Here is a 7352-nt window from a genome sequence, read left to right as displayed (position 1 = left end):
ATAGTTCCTGGCCCTTCAACAGTTCTTGGCGGGTCACTCAGTGGTGGTGATGAGCGACAACACAACTGTAGTACAGTAGTAGCTTATATCAGCAAACAAGGTGGTATTTTTTTGCAGCCCCTATCCAATCTGGCAGTAGAAATCTTTTGATGGGAAGAATACAACTTGCTGATCCTATCAGCTCGCTTCATTCCCAGCAAAAGGAATGTGCTTGCAAACAATCTGACCAGAGTGACTCAGATATTGAGCTCCGAGTGGTCTTTGAATCATCTAGTAGCCAACAAAGTTCTGACTCAGTGGGGTTTCCCGACTGTGGGACTGTTTATAACGTCCCTGAATTTCAGGTTCCCATTGTTCTGCTCCCCAGTCCCATACCCCAAGGCTCTCTGGCAAGATGCTTTCCAACAACAGTGGGATAACATCAATGTTTACGCCTTTCCTCCATTTTGTATGACGAGAAGAGTACTCATCAAGACCAGAACGTCGGTCAATCTCTCAATGATCCTTTTAGCTCTGCTATGGCATCATGCAGAATGATTCCCAGACCTTCTGCAGCTCCAGACATAGCTTCCAAGAGAACTGCCCCCACAACACGATCTACTCAGACAATCACATGCCAACATCTTCCAGAAGGCCATAGCTTCGCTACGACTTCCCGCTTGGAGACTATCTAGCACATCCACACTCAGAAAGGAGTTTTGCAACAAGTTGCTAAGTGGATGGCTGGACACCTGCAAGGACCTTCATCTTCAGTCTACCAGGCAAAGTGGTGGAATGTGTTCTGTGGGTCGTGTCGTGGAAAGGATATCTCTCCCCTCGATGCCGCTATCCCCACTATCCCAGCAATAGCGGAGTTCCTTGTGCGCCTGCTGGAGGAAATACTCTTCTCGGTTTCGCCATTAGGAGGTTACCGCTCAGCCTTGAGTCTCCTCTTTAAGCTGAAAGGTGTAGATATTTCCTCTTCACTGGAACTTTCTCTCCTCATACTAAGTTATGAGCTTTTGTGTCCCCAGTCGGAAGTGAGACCTGCATGGAACGTGGTTCGGATCCTTCGGTCCCCGTAGGGTCCTACCTACAAACCATTACGCCAGGCAACAGATCGCCTCCTCACTTTGAGGACTGTATTCCTACTTGCCTTGGCTTCGGCCAAAAGAGTTATTGAACTTCACGGTCTCTCGTATGACAACGCCCATTCAAGGGAATAGGGAGAGGTAAGCTTCAGCATCGCCCCTGAGTTTCTTGCAAAGACTCAAAATCCAGAAAAAAAAACCTTCGTCGTCGTCTTCGTCTTCGTCGTCGTCTTCGTTGTCTTCATCTTCGTTGTCTTCGTCTTCGTCGTCTTTTTCAAGTAGGCAGAGGATCCTAGATTAGAGATCTAATGGATAACAAGTCCCCGTTCTGTAACCGACAGCCCAGATCAACTGCTACTATGTCCAGTAAGAAGTTTGAGGTACTACCTCAAAAGAACATCAGCAGCTTGCCCCCATATGCCAGAACTCTTCATCAGCATGTGGAAGGTCCAGAGGAGGATCATGAAGAACACCATCTCTGCCTGGATTTGCAAGGTCATTGACCTTGCACTGAATCCAGATCCTCCTCCAACACGACCCAGAGCACACAATGTCAGGAGCATTGCTACTTCCCTGGCGTTAATAAAACTACTCTGTGGCACAGGTTCTACAAGTGGGCGTGTGGAAGCGTCAGACGACCTTCACCACCCACAACCTGCGAGACGTAACCCGCAGGAGACTCTATACGTTCTCTATCGGTCCTCGGGTGGCTGCACAACAACTGTTTTAACACCTCAAGCTCCTTGATGGACAATAGCAGGAGGTTGAGGGCATTGGTTACCCAGTTTTAGTCTGAGTGAATGATTAAGAATGGCTGGCTCTTTCTTTTCTTCATCCTCCCCTCTCTTGGGGAACTCAGTATCCAGGGTCCTCTGCAAAGCTGAGCTCAACCAACTGCAAGTAAACCATTGTTCCCCTGTGTAACCTGGTATTGTATCAATACTGTTTGTCCCCATATCCTATCGAGGGGGTTATTAGGTATGTCTTGGTGACCTTGGACGATCCCTGTGATTCGGAAGAATTCTTACCTTAGCAGTCACATTGCTAGTATCCCAACACACAGCTTGTGTAGGTCACAGACCATGCATAGCAAAGTTTTAGTGAGGTGTAGGGTTTCCACCTACTATGTGTTAACACATATAGAAGGGAATTCCCAGGTCAAAGCCAAAAAGCCAGATTGGCAGGGACTTCCATCCTTCTAATGGGTGAGTCAACCCCTATAAATAGTGTTGTTTTATATTTTAGTTACGGAACAAATGACAAATTTGGAAGTGATTTGTATTTTTCCTAACTATACAAACCTGAAGCTATTTATACAGAATAGCCTGCCAGCACCAGTACCCCTTGAAGTCCTACTAAGGAAAGTGTGTAACAAACACTGGTGTGGGAGTGAGAGGGGTAGCTACTACCCACACCCCCCACTAACTATTGGGTGGGTGGTTTACTCTCGCTTAAAATCTAATGGCTCGTAGTTCAGTTTCGCCAAAAGTAATACCCCTTTAAATAGCTACAGGTTTGTATCATTAGGAAATATACAAATTACTTCCAAATTTGCCATGTTTATTTGCTTTGCTGCTAATTACAGAATAAATTTTTTATAAGTTTGCTTTATTTTCTGATATATTCACTCTAAACAACTGAAAAATTCTTTTTATCCATTATGTAGTGATTTTAGAATAATTTTTCAGAATAATTTTTTGTTACATTATTTTACTCTAAATAATGGTAAAGCACTGTGATTCTGTGTAAAATAACTTTTATATTCAATGTAAAGTGATTATTTGATTGTGTAATAATTCCACAATAGATAGCTGTTGAAAGATATAAAACATCTCATTGGTAATGGACCTTACATTATACAAAAAAGTAACAGAAATATTGGTTTGTTTCCATTGACACAATAAACTTGCCAGCCTCCCCCCCACCCTCTTCTCTCTCTTAGAAGATTCTCCAAAAACAAATAGAGGAAATGGGACTGAAAACTTGGATAATACAGATAAAAGTAAAACTAAAGCACTAGTAAATCAGAGACACTTGCAAAGACACAAGGAAAGAGAATTTCCTCAGAGTGGCACAATTCAACGCTTAGTCAGTTGGAAACAAAATGGAAAACTTCAGGGCAATGATACCTAGTGAGTAATTAGATGTTACAGTATAGGCATTACCATGCCCTGGATTCAAGAAAAAACAAAGGATTTTATCGAAGAGTATGAAATCCTAGGTTTCAAGCTTTTCAAGAAGGATTGCCTTATCAAAAAACTTCTTTGAAATTAAATTAGAAACCAAATTTGAAGTGACAGGTGTAAATATTAACACCATAGGAAAAAACATGTCCATACTAGTAATATACAGACCACCACATCAAACACAAGAACAGAATGAAGAGATGTATAGACAACGTAGACAAGAAGTTAACAATAAGTAAGCTGTCCTTACAGGAGACTTCAATGCACCAGTAATCTGGGACACTATGAATTCTACATCAAACACAGAGGGACATAGGCTGCTAGAATTTGTCAACAATGAATTCCTCCATCAGTGGGTCGATAAACCAACATTGGGAAACAACCTACTAGATAGAAGAAGAAAATTTAGTAGTATCCAGTGTTTCTGTAGGTGAACATATTGGCAAAAGTGACCACAAAATAGTTAGGTTTAGGGTAAAAATCCACCATCTAAAAGAATGGAAAAGTATAAAAAAGCTAGACCACAGACGTAGTAACTGAATAAAACTGAAGGAATACACCAAGAATTTATAATATAACAAAACAGGGAACATAGATACACAATTGGACTCCTTTGTAGAAATATATAAAGAAAAAAGGACCAAACGTATACCCCATAGAAAGATACCAAATGGAACTCCACAACCTAAGTGGTTCAGCAGGAAAATAGGCAATACAATAAGAAGTAGGTAGAGACCGCAAACATAAACAATGGGTCCACAGCCTTCAATTCATGAAATTTCCGAGCACAAGAAGTTAAGCCGAAGAGTAGATAAACTAGTTAGAAAGGCCAAGATCAGTGAAGAGAAAAGAGTGGCTTCAGCAATTAAAGAAAACCCAAAAGAATTCTTTGCATATGTAAGCAGTAGAAAACCAATTAAAAACACCATTAAAGGTTTAAAGGTTGCTTATGAATGGCAGAGTCAAGGGACAGTGACATTGCCTTACCAAGCAGGACAATGCCCTAGAGACTGACCATATATACATATGATCAGCGCCCAAGACCCCTCTCCACCCAAGCTGGGACCAAGGAGGGCCAGGCAATGGCTGGTGATGACTCAGCAGATAGACCTACAGGCTCCCCCACACCCCCCATCCTTAGCTCACTAGGATGGTGAAGTTGCAGCGATCAAAGAAACTATCAAGTTTGAGCGGGATTCGAACCCCAGTCTGGTGTTCACTATTCAGGGACGCTACCACATCGGCCACCACAAGCCCATTAAGAAACTCGGGAGGGTAATCTTATAATAAATTATTTGGAAAAAGCCTAACTAATGAATACATATTTCACAACTGTATTCACTAGGAAAGAATCAACGACCCTTCCCAAACCAGCTATTAAATATGAAGGGCCACAGGCCCACAACCATTAAATAGAATTACTATTACAATGGATGATGTCGAGAAGAAAATGAAAGGTCTCAGTAAGTCTAAGGCACCAGGTTCAGATGATATTCATCCAGGAGAGATTATAGAACCAGAAGAAGAGATAACCCCACACTTTTACAAAATGTTCCGAAAGACAGCCAACGAAAGAAAGGTACCACAAGGATGGAAACTAGCCAATGTTCCTCCAATCTACAAGAAGGGACCAAAAGAAGAACTTCAGAGCCTTGCAAAATTTTTGAATCAAGAATAGTAGATTCAATATTAGACCATATAGGAAAAAACAATCTTCTGATAGACAGCCAACATGGTTTTAGACAAAAGAGATTATTTGTGACAAATCTTTTGGAATTTTCCACAATATGTTTAGCATCTATGGCAAATGCAGGCCAATAGACATCATATACCTAGACTTTCAAAAGGCTTTTGACAAAGTTCCTCATAAAAAATTAATGGTCAAAATTAGAGCACTAGGCACCATTGACAAGCCAGCAGAATGGATCGAAGATTGGCTAACAAATAGAAAACACAGAGTGGTAATCAATGGAGAAGCTTCAGAGTGGGCAGCTGTTACAAGTGAAGCACCTCAAGGATCTGCCCTTGGCTCATTGCTATTTCCGATTTACATTAACAACATGGATTTAGGATTAACTAGTAGAATAGCCAAATTTCAGACAGTGCTACACTAGGCATAAAGGCTCTGAACTGTGAAGACAGAAGCCTTAAGAGAGGATCTAATGAAGCGAGGAGAATGGTCCAGAAAATGACAGAGGGCTTTTAAATGTGGGAAATGTAAAGTCATGCACATAAGTTATAGTTACTCACAATCAGATTACTCACTGTTGGGTAATGAACTGGAAAATGTGGACCAAGAGGAAGATCTCAGTATTATTATCCCGCATTGATTTGAAGTTCACCAAACAGAGCATAAAAGCAGAAAAAAACACTAAAACTAATAGGTTACATAAAAGAGACAATTCAAATGCAGAAACAAAGACACTGTACTACAGCTGTACACATCACTAGTAAGATCCCATGTAGAATAGAGTCCAATTCTGGGCTCCAAGTATTCAGAAGAATATAGATAGACTGGAAGCAGTACAAGCTAGACCACCAAACTAGTTCCAACACTAAAGCAATTTGGATATAGACGAAGGATGGAACGTTTGAACTTATTTGATCTACAAAGTCAATGACTAAGGGGACAGTTGATAGAGGGATTCAGAATTCTTAAAGGAATAACAAATCTAGATTACAACAATCTATTCATGCTTAGCCCAAATCAGTCCAGAGTTAATGGAGCAACCTGGAATTGAAAAGATACAACACCACTCAATGTGGCCATTTCTTTACATAGACTTCCAGCAGATGTAGGAAATAGTAACATGGTAAATGAATTCAAGAATAAGTTAGACAAGATCATAAGAACTCTCTAAATGCTTAAAATAAATTGCTCTACCAAAGAGCAAGTGGAGTCTCCACGAATGGAGACCTCCAAAATCCTTGTAACACACACACACACACACTCTCTCTCTCTCTCTCTCTCTCTCTCTCTCTCTCTCTCTCTCTCTCTCTCTCTCTCTCTCTCTCTCTCTCTCTCTCTCTCTCTCTCTCTCTCTCTCTCCTTCCTCACAAGTCCTTTTAGATTATTCAAGAGGAAAAAATAATTGACCACTTTTTCATCCATCTTTTTTTCAAGAAAATCTACCGGTCAGTAGTTATTTGACATATTAGGTTGTTTTGAAAAAGGTCTTTGCCTTGATGAAGGTCAGTTTTCCTGAGCAAAAGTATTCACAAATTTGTTCAAGCATACTGTATTAGTTGGCTTTGTCTCTGGATCCTATATTTCCATTCACTTTATTTTTTTCATACAATAAAAAACATCACTCACTTACCACTTGCTATACTGTAATATTTTTTTATTTTGGTGGTCTTACCTCTACATCTGTTATGTTACATTAGTCTTTCACAGTAATTTTACACTTAGCAGTACCCTCATTGAAACTTTCTCTTTGGGGCCTTTTGAAAGTAAAATTTTATTCATCATTTCAGACTATTCACAAATTGCTCTTAGGAATAAGTAAACGCCCTTTACATCTATATAGTACAGTATATGACGATTGAATCACTTTGCAGGATCAGAGGTGATTCAGGATGGCCAAATGCATTCAAGCAAATAACATTTTTATCAGCCATCACAGGATTTGAAAGTCTACTATTAGTCATCTTTTACTTCCTACTTAGAGACAGTATACTGTACTCAGCTTAAAACAATTTTTTATACTTAACATAAAAACAGCTGTTTGAATTTCCCTTTTTTTATGTTATTTTATCAATGACCAGCAGTAGGCCATCTCGCTTTGCTCCTTAAATGTAAGGGTTGGGGTAATCAATGTAATTTGTGGTAATACAGTTGACTTGAAAATAGTTCAAGCCATGCTCAAGATTTGATAGATTATTTTGTTGGCAAACTTAAGCTTACTTTCTTTGTGACTTAGAAAGAGCAGTTGGTTGGTAGGGTTATGGTTATTTGAAGGTCTTATCTTCAGTCATCACCAGACTCTGTCTGGTTCCCTTTGTTCCTGTCTTGGGTGGAAAGGGAGTTTGAGTGATGATTGAGATATATGTGCCCAATTCAGGCTATAGGACATAGTGTAACTGGGCAATGACC

At 40.2% G+C, this 7352-nt stretch overlaps 1 protein-coding gene across 1 annotated transcript in view; it reads left to right on the top strand.

The window, feature by feature from the left end:
• The window catches only part of Vps53 (vacuolar protein sorting 53), a 363462-nt gene that overhangs the window by 204801 nt on the left and 151309 nt on the right, over window positions 1–7352 (top strand). The window lies entirely within an intron of this gene.

Source organism: Palaemon carinicauda, chromosome 8, assembly GCF_036898095.1.
Source record: "Palaemon carinicauda isolate YSFRI2023 chromosome 8, ASM3689809v2, whole genome shotgun sequence".
In the NCBI taxonomy this organism is placed as follows: Eukaryota; Metazoa; Arthropoda; class Malacostraca; order Decapoda; family Palaemonidae; genus Palaemon; species Palaemon carinicauda.
Note: the sequence above shows the minus strand (reverse complement) of the source record. Positions and strands in the feature narration are given on the sequence as shown.